Source organism: Lycorma delicatula, chromosome 5, assembly GCF_047948215.1.
Source record: "Lycorma delicatula isolate Av1 chromosome 5, ASM4794821v1, whole genome shotgun sequence".
Taxonomy (NCBI): Eukaryota; Metazoa; Arthropoda; class Insecta; order Hemiptera; family Fulgoridae; genus Lycorma; species Lycorma delicatula.
In genome coordinates this window covers 98,821,629-98,840,384 of record NC_134459.1, presented here as the reverse complement: position 1 = coordinate 98,840,384, position 18,756 = coordinate 98,821,629, and positions in this window count along the sequence as shown.

Genomic DNA, 18,756 nt, shown 5'->3' with positions numbered 1-18,756 from the left:
AATGTTTTTTAATCAATTTTACGCAATTAAATTGACAATTCTAATACTAAAATTAAATTTTTTCCAAACTTTTTTTACGATATAATAACATGGAAACGTTACCCAACATATTTAACGGTTAATATAGTATCAAACCTAAATGAAATTACAAAGTGATCGTTTTCTGAAGGTCGATAATTCTGAAATTACTTGATTAACTTCAATTTTTGTCATACTTTAATATAACATAGTATATATGCTTAGGATCATGAAAACAACCTTTCAATACCGGAAAGCAGGTTTGAACAGCAGTTCTAGAAGGTCCCTGCAAGGTTTTCCTCTACAAGGTTTTCCGCCGTATTATCGCTGACAGGCTAAGGCCTGATGAGGTGACCTTCATTGTGCAGGAGGCGCTTGACAAGCTCCGACCGAAATGCGTTGCTAGGAACAGAAGTGCTTACTGGTGGTACGAGGAAGTAGGGGTGCTTCGAAGAGAGTGCCTAAGAGCAAGACGGAGGCTGCAGTCTACTCTGAGGCAACGATAGGATGGACATCCTTCACGCTAAGGAGATGCTTGGCGAAGCTAGGCGGGCTTACAGAGCAGGTATCAGTCACGCTAAGGAGAAGAAGTTAACTGACCTGCTTAATGAGGTCGATGCGGACCTGTGGGGGGGAACGGTTACAAGATAGTAATGAAGAAGTTTGGTCGTGCCCTCCCGTTCTGACTAAGGAGCGCTTAGTAGACGCGATAGTCAAATTATTCTCCAAGGTAGGACGGGTGCCTTGGAGGGAGATTGCTCTGGGTGAAGTAGTTCCTATGTTCAAGCTGCATGAAGTGGTTGCAGCAGCTAAGCGTGTCAACCCGCGGAAGAGTCCGTCTTGATGGCATCAGCGGCGAGGCGGTGCAGGTCTTGGCTCAGGTGGCCCGGAGAAGCTTGTCGATGCATTTAATTACTGCTTGACAAACGAGTTTGTGCCAGGAACATGGAAAGTTGCCCGACTGGCTCTGATTGAGAAGAGGCGTGACAAATTTGGGTAATGCTGCTGGATATCGCCCGCTGTGTTTGTTAAGCATACTCGACAAACGTTTCGAGCGCCTTAACATTTGTTTGATTGACAGCTGAGTTGGAAGCTGGGGTAAGATTAAGTGCGCACCAGTTAGGGTTCCAAAAAGGCAGGTCCACGGTGGATGCTATCGACCGAGTAATATAGCTGAGGCTGCCGCGGGCAGTTGGCGGAAAAGTAGGATACCGGTTGTTATCCTCCTTGACGTTGAAAATGCCTTTAATAGCCTGCTCAGGCGTGTTATTATGGATGAGCTTGAGATGCGTGGCGTGAGCGCGTACCTCAGGCGATTGGTCGGCCAGTACTTGAGCTACAGGTTTGTGGTTGCCAGCGTGGAGGGGCTGTCATTACACATGAGGTGGTGTGTGGTGTCCCACAGGGGTCGGTGCTCGGTCCTTTGCTCTGGAATATTGCTTATGATGGTATGTACCCGATAGGGGTCACTGCAGTCTGTTTTGCTGATGATCTAGCACTGGTTGTTGTCGGAAAAACAGAGCTGAAAGTCGCGGAGAAGGGTACTACAGCGATCCGTATGGTGAACGAATAGCTCGCTACGAGGGGATTCGCTCGCTACGTGAGGTCAGGACCAAAGTCCTGACCTCACGTAAGGTGAAATACGTTGAAGTGTGGCTTGACCATCGAAGGTCGTTCCAGGAGCAATGTCCGAGGAGCAGTAAGCAAGGATAGGAGAACGGCTGTTGCTCTAGCCAAGCTGATACGGGATCGGGCTGGCCCATCCAGCGGAAGAAGGAGACTTCTTGCTTCGGTGGCATGTACGGGGTCTGCTTCTACGGGGTACCGGTTTGGTCTACGGCTTTTAGTACTAGGCAGATCAAGGACCTCCTGGACGGCTTGCAGTGGGTACTGGCTTTGCGGATCGCACGTGCCGATGGGACGGTTTCCAGCGAAGCCGTGTTTGTCATCGCCTGGGCGCCGCTCCTGTGTCTCATGGCGGATGAGAGGGCGATGAGACAACGGGTTGCTTTGTCAAGTGTCGCTCGCAATTGGCTTATCGGACAGTGGCAAGAGAGGTGGCAGGCGTCGCAGACACGTGGATGGACAAGATCTCACAACCCAGAAATCAAGACCTGGATAGGGAAGTCCGGAAACCTGTCATACGAAGTCACTCAGTTTCTGAGTGGCCACGGTTGCTTTGACGCTTACCTGCATAGGATTGGGAAAGAGTTTCACCCCTATGTAAGTATTATGCAGTCGTCGACTCTCTGGAACACGTGATGTTCTAGTGTGGGCGCTGATATAATGTATGGCGCCCAGTAGTCGAGGAGTTCGGGGAGTTGGTGGCTGAAAGCGTGATCACCAAGATGCTCGAGTCGGAGGCTGCGTGGAAAACCGTAGCAATGGTGGAGGTCATTGTTCGCGGTAGGGAGGCGGACGAGGGTGAGTAGAAGTTGTCTGATCCCCTGCACATTTCCTTGTGGACCTTAGGGGCTGCTCTATATAAACTGATGGAATCGACTTAAGCGTGTTGTCATTGATTAAATTTTCTGCTTTTTGTTTTTCATTATTCCATGAAAAGGGGAAAAAAGTGTGGAACATTATTCAGTATATGAAAATTATACTGAACAGCTATTTGCCACTGTGTGGTCGAAAATTATTCAGGGTGGCTGTTTCTTGCAGAGGTGGTGACCTCTTGCATGGTGGGGACTGAGTTAAACTTACTCGTAAAAAGCGGGTCCGGTCTCCACCTGGTACAATTGCAAAAAAAAATTGTATAGCTTATTTCATATTTCCGGCACTTGTTTTTTTTGTTTAACCTCCGGGACCGCTGTTAGGTATTGCTTCAAAGGATGAGATGAATGATTTGTAGCGTGTATGAAAATGCCATGCCTGAGCGGGATTCGAACCCCGGGACCACCGGATAATAGGCAGAGATGCTACCACTCGCGCCATGGAGGCCGGCATTTCCGGCACTTAATATAAATTTACCTTCACTTTTTATGCGGTTAATATAATCATGTCAGTATTAAAAATTTGATGTTGATCAAGTAATAGTACAAATACCACAAGATACTTTGAAAAATATTTTTGTTGTTCTTCATGACGCTATATTTTCTTTAGTTAAATATATCATAGAAATGTCATAGTACTTTTAAAGAACAAACATATATCAGCTTTATTTTTCTTCTTAGAAATGAAGAAACAAAAAAAAAATGCACAATATAGTGTACTGGTGGCAGGATGGTATACATATCATACATTATTCACTATCTTGTAAATATTTATATAATCTTCAGCACAATTATTAATAAAGACGTTATTTGTTACACTATAAATGCAATAATTACTTACCACTACTGATAAAAAATAAGATAATATAATCTTTAAAAAATATAGGTAAACAAAAAAGGCACATGACAGAAGGCGCCAAATAAAAGAGCAATAGAACTTAAAAAAGTAGTACGATCGAGTGATGGGAGGAAGATATATAACTTTACATGCTACAAATGCTTGTGTATCCTGGCTGTTACAGGCCGTACCTTACACTCGCATAATCAATATTTAACAAATAAATTATTGCTTTTAAATTTGTAATAATCTGTTTTAAGATGATTCTGCCAGCATTTTCAAGATATTAAAATACATATTTAATTTTCGCTCACATAAATAAGTAACCAAATCTGTACAAAAAAAAACAAAAATAATTTCCATTATTTGGATAAATAATAGGAAAAATATAAAAGGATGGTGTTGAAATAATAAAAAATTAGACGTATCAGATTTTAATTTTTCTGTGGTTATGTTTAAAGATATCAATTTGTTCAAAATAACCAGCTGAATTTTTTAGAAATGGAAGATCTTTCACAGTAATTGTTTTAATGACATCATAAAAATTAAGTTTTTCGGGAATGAAATTAGCTAAAAAATTAGATTATCACAGATTTCTTTTTTTAATTGCCGGTTTCAATCGACAACAGATAAATCTTTTTATACTAAAATAACAGAAGAATTTTAAAAAAATATATATATTTATATTTGTATAGTAATTTTGATATTACTAATGAATTAATGATACCCTGTATATTCTACCCACACATTAACCTAAATTTTGAGATATATTAAACACAATTCTATTGACATAATTTCTAGATTGACACTAAAATACATAAATTCGAAGAAAATCATTCATATAACAGATATTAATTAATCATTACGAAAATTTTTATGAATAATATTGTATAAATATCTTTTATAGTTATGTTCAAACCTTTTTTTTTTTTGCTTAAATTTTAAAATATTTACATTTTTAATATAATTTAATTTTTTCAGCTTGATTGGGGTAATCTATTGGTATACAAGACAAATTAATAGAAATAATAAAAAAATAATAGAATTAATAGAAAATAGAGATACTATCTTATTTTTTATCAGTATTGGTAAGTAATTATTGCATTTATAGTGTAACAATACCACATTTATTCGCAGGTACTCATGAATGTGGAAGTACATTCATTTACTGCAGATTTCCTGCAGTATACATAGATGTCATTAAATTTAAAGGATAGAATTTTAAAATAATTAAAGAAAACAATGATTTAAATAAAGAAACGTACAATAATTATAGTAAAATTAATGATATAAGTATATGAGAAAAATGTATTAAAGAATATAACATATATTTCATCAATTTATTCGTATATTGTAACAAGATCGGTATAATGGGCCTGAGTAATGGATTCCTGCCAATTAAGAAGAAAGTAGTCGAAAATATAATAATGGGAGGAATCCAGAATGGGGCTAAAAGAAACCCTTTTAGTAAAGCTACTAAGTCTGTTTAACAATCGTCCTTTCTAATACTGCCCGCTGACACAACTAGACAGATGTTGTTCCGTGAGAAGAATTACCGGCTAGAAATCTCAAAGGAAAATATTAGGGCGGGCGATCATTTTTACGCTTCGAGTTGGATCCGTTCCTGGAAGAAAGAGGATAGAAGTATAAATACTGCAGTGAAGACGAGTTGAAGTCAGTATTCAAGCAGAATCTGCGAGATGTGAGTTCTGGAAGAGAGTTCTAAGCGAGGAGTTATTATGCGAGTTTGAAGCGAGAGTATTCTGCGAGGAGATCAGTGAAGGAACAAATTTCTAGTTCGTACTCGTTTGACGCGATAAAGGTGATGTCACAAGTAATTCCAGTGTGGACAGTACATGAAAACAAGAAGTGATTCGGTGAGTTACTGTTGAAAAGTGAAAGAGAATGTACTAAATTTCATTCATAAATCGTTAGACTAGTTTTATTTGTGAACAACAAAGGTATTAGCAGTAAAAGAACTTTATACTTGTCTTATCTAATGTACTGTTGTTAATACAAGACAAGTTGTTAAAAAATTAATGGTCATGCTGAAATCTTTTGTCGATAGGACTGAATTCTGGTTTTCAATATTTAACTGCTTGTTAATAAATTCCTGATGATTATTTTAAATTCTTGTGATTACTATGATTATTATGAAAATTATGAAATTGGTTGTGATTACTATGATTATCATATATTTATTATTGTCATTTATGATTATTATGGTTTGCTGCTGTTACTATCGTCTTTATTATTATTATTATTGATTTACCTTATTTTATCTGTGTTCTTAAAATAAACAATTGTAATTGTATAAACATTTTCAATTGTCAATTTCATAATATTCTGATCGAGTCGCAAACACGTGACAATATATTTTTTTTAGTAAATTTTCTTAAAAGATTGTAAAAATCTGTAGAGAAAATTTATTTAATCCAAATTACGAGTTTTTTTTTAATAATCTTTTATTAATTGAAAATAAATATTGTTGAAATGTTTTTTCTTTATTCAACGTTTTTTATTATTTGAAGAAAATATTGTGTGATATTTTTTCAACATTAGATTCAAAAATTATTCTTTGCAAATTATTAGGAAAATAATTCATTTTTTAAGCAACCCAGAGTTCTACTATCTGAAAATATCAGCAAAAGAAATTTTCAGTCGCTATTAAATGATTTATTATTACGATGAATTTTAATTCATTAAAATCCGTCACATTGAATTTTTAAAATCATGACATTCTTATTTTTGTCTCAAAATCAAGAATTTCAGTGGGTTTCACGAACTAACAAAACAAGTCAATAATTACTTGCGTGGTCGGAAGAGAGAAAACAGAGCCACTCACAAAAAATGAAAAATTACTTTAATAAAAAGATTAAAAATAATAAGTCGAGAAAAAAATATTTAAAGAATGATAATAAAATATGCAAAGAACTAACTACATTACTAGGTGGAATTGAGAGGAGAGTGGAAGAAGTGTTAGGGGAAGATCAATTTGGTTTCAGGAAAAGTATAGAGACAAAGGTAGCAATTTTAGTGCTCAGATTAATAATAAAAGGAAGATTAAAAAAATAAACCAACATAAATGGCATCTACAGACTTAGAAAAGGCATTTGATTCGTAAACTGGAATAAAATGTTCAGCATTTTAAAAATTTTAGGGTTCACGTATAGCGATAGAAGCAGAATTGCTGACATTTACAGGAACCAAACTGCAACAGAAGTAATCGGAGAACAGAAGAAAGAAGCAGTAATAAAAAAGGGAGTCCGACAAGGATGTTCCCTATCCCCGTTACTTTTTAATCTTTACATAGAACTACCAGTTAATGATGTTAAAGAACAATTTAGATACGAAGTAACAGTACAAGATGAAACGATAAAGATGCTACGATTTGCTGATATAGTAATTCTAGCTGAGAATAAAAAAAATTAGAAGAAACCATAAACTGCATGGATGAAGTCCTACGCAAGAACCATGAAAATAACCAAGAACAAAACGAAAGTGATAAAATGTAGTAGAAATAACGAAGATGGACCACTGAATGTAAAAATAGTAAGAGAAAAGATTACGGAGGTAGAAGAATTTTGTTATTTTAGAAGTAGAATTACTAAAGATGGACGAAGCAGGAGCGATATAAAATGCCGTACAGCACAGGCGAGACGAGCTTTCAATCAGAAAAATAATTTGTTTACATAAAAAATTAATTTAAACATCAGGAATGCATTTTTGAAAGTATATGTTTGGAGCGTTATATGAAAGTGAAACTTGGACGATCAGAGTACCTGAGAAGAAAAGATTAGAAGCTATTTAAATGTGGTACTACAGGAGAATGTTAAAAATCATTTGGGTGGATAAAGTGACAAATGAAGAGGTGTTGCGGAAATTGATGAAGAAAGAAGCATTTGGAAAAATAGAGTTAAAAAAGGGACAGACTTATAGGCCACATCTTAAAGAATCCTGGAATAATCGGGTGGACAGGTAGATGAGAAAAATTGTACAGATAGGCAACGATTCGAATATGTAAAATAAATTGTTAGGGATGTAGGACGTAGGGGATATATCGAAATGAAACGACTGACAATAGATAGGGAATCTTGGAGAGCTGCATCATCCCAGCCAAATGACTGATGACAAAAAAAATAAAATAAAATATGGGGATATATTTTTATGATTATTTTTAATAATTTTTAATATATACATTCCAAACAATCTTTTTCTTATATTATTGTTATTATAATGAAAATATCATGTAAATTGTAATTAATTTACGCTTATTAATTTTCAAATAGTTTTGGTTTTATTTGGATAGGAGAGAACGGTATTTGTAATTTTCCATTTTATTCAAATAGTCACTTACCCATTGTTTTTTATTGGTTGAGACAAATTGTCTATGTATATATATATATATATATATATATATATATATTAACTCTAAGCAGTTTTTCTGGAAGTACGTGGTATTAAACGGATACACAACCCGAATATATACTTTTCCTAGAGTAGCAGCGTTATGTGAAAATTTAATTAATATATTACCTAATTTAACTAATATCTATTTAAAAAAAAGAAGAAAATAATAAAGTAAAACCTATTTTAGAGAAACTAATAAAATTTTTGCAACGTATTCATTTTAATATAATAAAGCTTGGTTTTCATTTTAACGGCTACTAGGTTAGAACTATGTCATTTCAAATGAAATTGTTAGTGCTATTTTACCCGTACTGTTTTAATATAAAGAAGAAATTCAGTTTTAATTAGCAGTACTGTGCTACTTTCATGTAATTTTAATTGGAGTAATAGCACAGTGCTATAAGTAAAAAGAGGGAGTACAGTTCTCTCATGCGAAGTCGCCTTACCCCATTCATTCATGATGATTATTTCTTTCCAGAATCATTTGATTTTATTCGACATTAGAATTAAACATTTTTATTTAATTCTTATTCTGTAATCAAATTAATAGAAATGTCTTAAATCTTTTTCATAAGATTTTTTTGAATCTTACGAAAAATTATATTAATTAAATCTGAATTGTCTATGGATGTTTCTAAAAACAATTTGTAAGTCTAGAATTATTTTATGCTTTTTCCCCACAACCCACTATGAGAATATGAAGATGAAGAATATAATATTATAGAATAGAATAGAATCACTACGAGATGGATGAAGAAGAGAATCTTCTCAAAATAGAATCTTCATTTTTCAGGTTAATATTACAGATTTAAGAAAACAATTATAATATGTATGAAATAGAGAAGACATGGCATCAGTACGATAATAATACATTGATAACACGATTCTGTTTTTTTTAAAATAAAAGGGTTAATTAAAAAATTTAAGCATTTAAATGTAAACTCCAAGAAGTTGTGAATATAATTTACCCTTTTTCAACGGGAACCTTTCTTTCATTTTTGTATAAAAGTAGATATAAATAATATTGAAAATAGATATAAATAGATATACAAAATATTGAAATTTTTTGTACACATCAATATAAGATATTGGTTTTGCATAATTTGTTAAAATTGGCTAATTTTTATTTTTATGTATTATCGTTAAATTTTAATCAATATAATGCAGTTTGTTATCGACTTATAAATTGCATTTTCGTGACTAATCTGTTAGAAAGAGTGTTGGAAGAAAATTTATTTCATGATATTAAAACTCAATCAACTTCAATGAAAATATGATTTAATCAGGAAAAAATCAAATATTAGATCGCTGTATAATGTAAAATTTATTGATAAAGATTAATATTAAAAAATAACCTATACTAATAAATAATTTTATAATAATATATTTAATATTCATTATATTCATTAATAAACACAGCTTTTTTGAAATAATAGTACGTGTGTTCCAGAATGAATATCGCGGTTTTAAAGTTATGTAATATTTATTAAGTTTTACTTACATTAATAACTTATATGGAAAATGAAAAAGCAACTCAAACAGTTTTTTCTGTAAATGATAAGTGTGAGCATTATTCTTCACATGACACACATTCAGCTGATGTCTGAAGTAATTGATGCGACAGCTGCTTCAATCCTGTGTCTCAAGTCGGGTGGGTCAGTTGGTAACGGTGGCACATATACTTGATTCTTTATAAACCTCCAAAGAAAAATAGTACGGGTCAATTTGGACGAACGTGGAAGCCACGACAAACAAGCCCCGGCGACCCCAATCTTCCCCGGCGACCGATCCAGCTGTCGGGAATAATTTCATTCAACCAATCACGTACAGCGTTATGCCAGTGAAAAAGCTCACCATCTGTTGCTAAGTAAAATTCTGCAGTTCGTACTGAAGTTGAGGAAAAAGCCATATTTGTAGCTTATTAAGACAGTTCATTCTAGACATATCTGCTTCCGCTAAAAGAGAACGTTCCGTAAACATGCCATCAGGATACGGCACAAAAAACAATCAGCAAACGCGAGTGTGGCGGCAGAAAAAATCTTGTAGTTCCTATTTGTGTGAATATTTACGACACCAGCGACATGGTGATAAAAATTTATTTGAACAGATATGACATGACGTACATTTTTTGGTCACCAAAATAATTAATCTCTTCATACTATACTAGGATTAAATCAGATTAAAATCAAAATTAAGCAGAAATTCACTTAAAGACACCCTAAATTAGTTAAGGTATGTAAACCTCTGGCATTACAGTTATGCATTTCTGTAATAAAAATTCTTTTCGAACAAGGTTGTTTTCTTTATGAAAACTTAAAATCTTTTATTTATGCAATTTTTTCGACCTAAAAGTTTTCTTAGATTATATTTTATTATATTGTTTATTAAAACAGACAACTTATACAGAATTGTTTTTTAAAGTTTTATTTCTTTAACACATAATTATTTACAGCTCTTTTTACCTAATTCATTCTTTCAATAAAAGTAAAGGTATTTTATTTCTGGAAAAGAATGAAGATAAATATTTTACTCTGAAAATCCTGTAAAGTTTAAAGAAATTTTTTATGTTTCTATTACTTTTTTATAAGGTTTTATTTAACTTGCTTTAGTTATAATCAAATCTTGCAACTGCTATATCTTTTGATCTATCGTATGAAAATCAATGGAATTTGGTACACGTATGTAACTTCAATGACAATACAATACTACAGTGTCGGCATTTTGATATGAACTACCCCGACCCACCCACGCTTACCGCTACACTAAATTCATGCATGTTGCTTAAAATTTTTATTTCTCATCAACTATCGTATGAAAATCAATGAAATTAGATACACGTATGTAACTTCGATGAGTAAAAATAAATATTTTTACTTTTTAGTCTTAATAAACAAACAAACAATAATATTCAGATATAAATATTATTAAGAATATTTTTTTTTGGATGTAAAAAGTTTATTGTGCATTAAGACTAAAAAGTAAGAAATTAAAGAAACATACAAAAAAAAATTACATATTTGATTACATATAAAAAATTATTTTCTAAAAAAGCTTTTATTTAACTAATATTAATATTAACATTAATTAAAAAAAGGAAAAAAATTAGAAAAACCCTCTAAAAAGTAAAAAATAAGAATTAAATCAAATTGAGAATTTTAAACAAAAAATATAATATATTAACAAATATAAAAATGCACTGAAGAGTAAAAAAGAAATTATATAAATATTTAATAAATAACCAATAAACAAAAAATAAATAAATAAATGTAATAATTATTAAATTTTAAAATTAAAAGTAATGAAAATATTTAGTTAAATAAAAGCGTGGTGCAGTTTTTATAACAATCATTTCGAATAAGTATTTATAGACATTTGCTGTATTTAAAATATATTTTTTGTTTAATGAGGTTGTTTAGTATATGTATATACTTTATTTATCTGTAATAAAATAACTCAAGTTTTAATTCTTTGATGGTTAAAATTTGCACCGAGATGACCTTTATGGGTTAATTAGATTAAAAATAAAAATTAAATTTAGATATCTTGCACAAAGTTATTACATTTTGACGGTAATCCGAAAAATTATTAATTATTATTATTATTATTATTATTATTATTATTATTATTATTATTATTACTATTACTATTATTATTATTATTATTATTATTATTATTATAATTGTAATCGTAATAATGAACTCATTAAATAATAATTCATAATTAATTAAAATGAAACTTTTAACGGAAAGAGTGCGTTAAATTTGGCTTAGATTACAAGCAGAATTCAAAGATGAACTTCAACTATGTGAGAACACGTACAAAAAAAGCGAGTGGGTGCATTTTCCTACATTGTTACACAAGTAACAATGTTACAATGTTACAATGTTACTGACTAGCTACAAAGCTAGTCAGTCTCAACTGGAGAGGTTCCAGCATACCTTTATGCCTCCTCGCGTCGTTATTGAAAATGAAAATGAAGATTAATTGTTGTAAAAGAAATGTTATGTTGTTTTAAATAAATTATAAAAACTGCGCCTCGCTTTCATTTAACTAAATATTCTCATTACTTTTAATTTTAAAATTTAATACTTATTACATTTATTTATTTTTTATTTATTGGTTATTTATTAGATATTTATATAATTTATTTTTTACTTTTCAGTGCATTTTTATATTTGTTAATGTATAATATTTTTTATTTAAAATTCTCAATTTGATTTAATTCTTATTTTTTAATTTTTGAGGGTTTTTATAATTTTTTTCTTTTTTTATTAATGTTAATATTAATATTAGTTAAATAAAACCTTTTTTTAAAAATAATTTTTTATATGTATTCAAATATATTTTTGTAATTTTTTTTTGTATTTTTTTTTAATATTCATTTGTTGAAATCTATACGTACGATGATTCAAAGAAGATAAAAAACACCGATAAACCTGTTAAATCGAAATATGAAAATTGAAGTGTTATTTGAGTTCCATGCGATAAACTGAAAAGGATTGCGTGGAATTTCACCTGTTGTTTGCAACTCCAAATGTATTTTTTGATTTTTATAAAAATGATCAATGAGGTTTCTTTTATTATGCGGAACTACGTTTGTGTAAAGATTTTTTTATAAAATTTTAAATTTGAAAATGGCAGCTATGATTTTTCAACTTTGGTTGGGAGATGCAGTGGAAAGACAGTGTCTAACATCGAGTCACCAATACCTTGATGCCTTCACCACATCGGATTCGAAGACAGTAGGCGTCATTCACTATTCTACTTCTCAGCAGTTATTCCTTAGAGGTTTTAATTGTTACCTTTTCTTACTGAATCTTTAGTTCTATACTTTGTTTCTAAGATCGTTCTTCATCTATCGAACAGTATCGTGTCTTTTATCAGTTTACTATAAAATATTTAATTTTAAATTAGTTTTTTTACAAATATAACTTTTGTTGTATTCCTCTTGGAAATATTATTTAAAATAAATAAATAAAAAAAAAAAAATAGAGATTTTGCAGAAGTACCTTCTTAAGATTATTAGTTAATAATGGTCGGAGTTCCTGAAAACAGTATAGAATTTACTATATGACAAATACTGGTAGATTAAGTTTTGCGTTAGTATAACAATCTTCCACAGTGTTAATATTAAATTCCACATATTATATTCCACAGTGAAAATATTATGAAGATTCAATTTGTAATCTATTTTAATTTTCGATTAATTAATTTAATTTCTTTGTAAAATACAATTATATTAATTTTTCGTCATTTCAGAAAATAAGAGCGGATATGCTATAATAAGTTATAGGGATTTTTGTGAGAAAGAAGAAAGTAAAAAATAAGTCTTCTAAGACTATAAAGAATATTTAAAGCAAGAAAGTCACGAGCCAGGGGTCACATATAACATTTTCCATTTTGTATAAAAAAAGTTAAATTGGGGATGATATTTTAAAATCAGTGTTTAAAACTTACTCCATTATATAGGTAATACTCGTTTATTCACCTAAGAAAAGGTGTAAAAATGTCGAAATATAAATGAAATACGGCAGAAAAGAAGGGTAAAACTGGATTCTTTATTGATATCTGGAGCACAATAAAAACTTAAGGAAGCGCAAAAATCAGCAGTTAAAGAAGTGCAATAAACGTATCCGGGTATTTAACTGGGCTCAGATGTAACTTTCGTACGTACTTGCACGTGTACAAACAATCGCTCACGCATTTTTATACACGTATACATACAAACACCCGTTTTTAAGCTGTATATATTACGCACTCTAATACAGACGAGAGTGAGTCTGCTCGTATGCACGGAAAAAGTTTAAGAATAATGTCGCTATATATTTTAAAAATCCACTCTTATCCTTCTCGCAATATATCGAGTTCACGTGTGTTGGGAGCATGTGCTTTCAAGCTGGCGATAAATTTCATTTCGGATTGAGAAAGTTCGGGCCGCACTGTCTGTCGGATCGTTATGCGCTGACCGTAGCGTTCCCTCGGGACAAACCCCTATTGAGTCCCGTTTTACGACTTTCATCTTCGCCCCGCACATAAAGATCACCCCGGGAAGGAATGAATTTCAACTATCACACTGCCACTACTTCGTTCCGTTCCTATTTCAATTAATGTCTGGCTACGCCCTATTCAACAATTTACTTTCTTTACTACATCTTTCTGTTTATTCTTATACGAACATTTCCAAAAGAAAAAAAAAAATGTTTTTATTTACAGAATTGTTAACAAGTATATCTGATAGGAATAATTTTATTACACGTAATTTTAGTTCCACATTTAGCCTAATTAATCTATCAAAAAAAGAAGAGTTCATAATATTTTGAATTTTCCACAAAAAAAAGTATTTTCTGAAGTTTTATCATATTAACTGCAATTAAACAAGTATATCTTTAAAAAAAATATTACTATATTCATCCTTGCAATAAAATATATCTGAGTCTGTATTTCAAAGTTTTTATTACGATTTCTATAAAACGAAAACCAAAAGATGTTCACAATATAAACACATAAAGAGTAAGATTTTTTTAGTATTTTAATGATTATTAAAAATAAAACTGTTTAAGATTTTACAATTAAAAAATAATAATTAACGAAACGGGTTAAGAGAAAGGGTTAAATTCAATTAAATAAACCAAAACATGAATCACATAAGAAGCTCCTTCTTATTTGAAATGAAACAAAATTTAACGAAGTAGGGAGTTTATATTTTAGTGATGCAATAGTTTTTATTTGAAATACTATAATAAAATCAGAGAATGAAATAAAATAAAAAAGAAAATACTCATAACTTAAGTTAATTAAATTAAAAAGATTATTTTGTATTAACCACCTATTAAAACGTATTAACCCCGTATTAAAACGCTAACGTTTTCTTATAGATCGTTTATAATAAAATATTTCTTACACAGAAGGATAGGATCCTGTCGTCAAATCAATTAGATTCATTGGTTTGGAATTTTCATTCTCGTAAAATACAATAAAATTTGTGTTCCTTAATTAAAAAAGAATTAGTTGCATAAAAAAAAAAAAAAAAAAATATCGATGACAGCGACTCGTTAATAATCGTATTGAACAAGAGATCAATCAATATTAAAAATTAAAAAAATTAAAAAACACGACTGCTAAAAAAAACATTTGTGACAAACATTGATCTTTAATATAGGATAATTACTAATATAGGTTAATTAAAAAGCGTGCGGGTGATTTTGTATATAGTATAATATTTTTTTAAAAAACTTTTTAATTTTATTTAAACTTATATATATATATATATATATATACCTATGACACTCACGGTAACGTAAGGGCTCCAACGCGGGGTCATACATTTAAATCGGTTCAGTTATTGAGCTTCTACGGTGGAACAAACATACATTTATTATATACATCCTAAATACATTACACTCCTTTTTGGGCAGTCGTGTAAAAAGATGCTACCGAATTTAAAATAAAGTAGTATTACATTGGTTATCATATAGTAAAAAGACTTATTTAAATTATGCAAAAAATTCTTATTATTAAGAATGGCGAATTAAATTTAATCTTTTATAAAATATGCTTCCAGAAACATCTTTTTGGAAATCTGATGCAGTTTCTTTCTTAGTAGAGCTGCAGTAAGCTGTATAAACTATAATTTTATTCTAAAATAAAAACTACAATAGATTTTTCTCTTTTGCTACTGAACACATTTATATTTTGAACAAATTCTTTGTTTTTTTATACAAGACATTATCAATTTATAAATGATTTATACCACAAAGAATCATTAAAAATTTTAACGTAATCGTAATTATGAATATTAATGAAAACTTTTATAACAAACTTATTTACTAATCACGTGAAACTTTATTACAATTATTACACGATATTTATTTTTTTACAAATTGAATTTTATTTTATGAATACTTAAGAAATTCAAAGTAATTCAAGACAGGTTTTATTTTATAAATACTTATTACTAGATATATATCTTTCTTATTTCCATTTTTATTTATCAGAAATAATATTTGAATTACGTAAAAAGAAAATATTTTTCTGTTTGTAAAAATTTTATTTTTACAAACTGCAGATAGGGATTATTGTGACAGTAATGTTAGTCGAGGTTATAAAAAATAAACGTAGAGAAAAAAATACACGAGAACGCATAAGGTACTCTAAAGGTGAAGAGATTTAGAGAGAGTTTTCAATTTGATTTGCTGAATCCATGCATCATGCGACCGGTGGTCACCAACCATATCAAGTAACCCCATTTCATATCATCACTTCACCTGTCATTCTTATTTTGCTCATTATTTAAAAATGTTTCTATTTTATGACTTCCAATTTATTCTTTTGATATATTGACTCAGTTATATTAAATCGTTCCACTTTTTTTGTTTTTAAGTAAAATTTTATTGTTCTTTTATTTTATCATTCTACGCAAGCTGTTTTGTTTACGACTTACTATAACATTTAAATGTATTCCTTATTATAGATGGTACAAGTCTTTCACATCCAAATACCCATGCACACACATTAAGAAATATCTATAAAATATAGATTTTTTAATTAGGTATTTAATATTTAGAATAGAATTTTCTTAACAAAAGTAGACCAAAAGAAAACCAATATTAATTATTAAAAAAAAATAATAATATAAAACAAATATTTATTTTAAAAACAAAGCAAAAAATAAAAATAAAAATTTATACAATAAAAACAATAATCACGTTTTTCATTACTATGAAGGAAATAAAAAAAACTAGCAAAAATTAAAAAAAAATTGCAAGTGTGATACTTTGAAATCTATTTCTTTATATTTATTCTTATATTCTAAGCGCCATATAACTTGGAGAGTAACTATTATTACCTTAATGTGTCATCAAAAACATTTAAAAACAGTTTAATTACACCATTATAATCATCAATTTTTTTCTGCGTAGTGTATAAAGTAATAGTGCCATTTTCTGTATATTTGGTGTAAAATTCGAAAGAAAAACATGATTTTTCAGGATATTTTCGGAAAGGCAAAATTTAAACGCTATAAACATAACCAAAGATATTTATTTATTTATTTTTAAAATGTTGTTACAACAACCCTGCTAATTTATCTTTTTGGATAGTACTAGTTTGATTAAATAATTTTTAAAATGTCTATGGAATTTTCTGCAAATAGTCACATTCCTCGATCTGATGGGTGTTTAGAAATAAATTTAGTATGGCGTGAAACGGCAATTGCCATGTTCAAGTTCACAATTTCACTACAAACTGTTTACTTCTGTTGGAAGTAGTAAAACGTAATTTTTTCTTTATTTCTTGTAGACTTATCAAATATTTAATAACCCATGAAAATATTTTTACTTAATTGTAATAGAAAATATTAATAATCTGATGTGGACATCACATAGTATGCCTACTAAATTACATATACACTTTTTTTTTTAAAATAAAAAATACACAATATTTCATTTCATTATTAACTTCTCATATTTTTTAATTTTTTTTTTAATGTTGTTGAATTAGTTATTAAAACTTTTTTTTACAATCAGACGTTAATAATTAAATATTAATAAATCAATATACATAAATTTAAAAAAAAAGGAGATGAAGTCGAATTCGAACCGATGTGCCTTACCATTGTATGACCCAAATATTTCATTAATTAAAATTTTATTTGGCTATAAATCTGGAACCAATGAAAATAAGTACCACTTATGATATATCGTTGAAAAGCTCTCAATGTGGGCTTATTACTGCAGTTAAGAAAAAGTTAAAAAATCGTAATTTTTTGGATTACATAGCACATACGTACGTACAGACGTCACGCCAAAACTAGTCAAAATGGATTCAGGGATGGTCAAAATAGATATTTCCTTTGAAATCTGAAAACCAAAATTTTTCTCGATCAAAATAATTGGGAAGTAAAAAGCTGACAACAGAGTTGTAATACTTTCCTGGTACTGGTACTCTGGTACTGGTATTCTTATATAATCGAAAAGTAATGTTACATTCAAAAAATTTTCTTTTTTCTAATATTTTTGTTTTGGGTGGGGATGTAATTTATAATGACGTTTTTAGTAAAATTATCATCATATGTTTAATAAACGAAAAATGTTCAAACAGTCTTTAAAAATTGGTATCTTTTAATTTTTCCTGCTCCCTCACCGGAAAATGCATCTTCCAAGAAATCTTTTCGATTTTTTTACATTTACTATGAAGTGGAAGGTTACTATTAAGTTTACTATTTACTATTAAGTTAAGCGGAAGAAACTAAGAAAAATTGCATTGAATAATGTACAATAAAAACTTAAGAGTTAATGGAGTCCTTTCAAAGATTATCAAAACTGAAAACGGAGTTCCACAGGGATCTGTCCTTAGTGTACTGCTCTTCTTGGTTGCTATCAATGGGGTGGCTAATATGATCACTCTACCACTTAAGAAATGTATCTTCTCTGATAATATCACTATCACCTGCAAAGGTAAGGAAATTAATAAATACAAAGAAAATAATGAAGAAATCGTTGAACTCTGTGCACAGATGGGCAGAATGTAGCGGTTACAAATTGTCGATAACCATATCTAAATTTATTATTTTTTTTTAGCAACCAGTCGCATGCAAAGACATGGTGAGACTGGAGTTAGGTGAAGATGAGATAAAGGGAACAAACGAGATTCTTGGTTAACTTGATGTTTGATGAGAAACTGACCTTTTTGTGACACATTAAGTACACTAAGGCTGAATGTCTAAGGAGAATGAATATCATTAAACTCCATTTCATCTTGCAACTGTGGTGTGGATAAATCCATCATCCTGAACCCGTACAGAATCATTGTTCTTTCAAACCTAGAATACGGGTCTGTACCTTATGAATCTGCGAAAGAGATAATTAATTGTCTCCTTGCATAACACCTGATTTCGCATGTCAATAGGGGTGTTCGCCACTTCCCCTATACCAAGCTTACTGGTGGAATCTGGTGAACTCCATTGCGTTACAGGAGGAAGTACAAGACTATCAAACA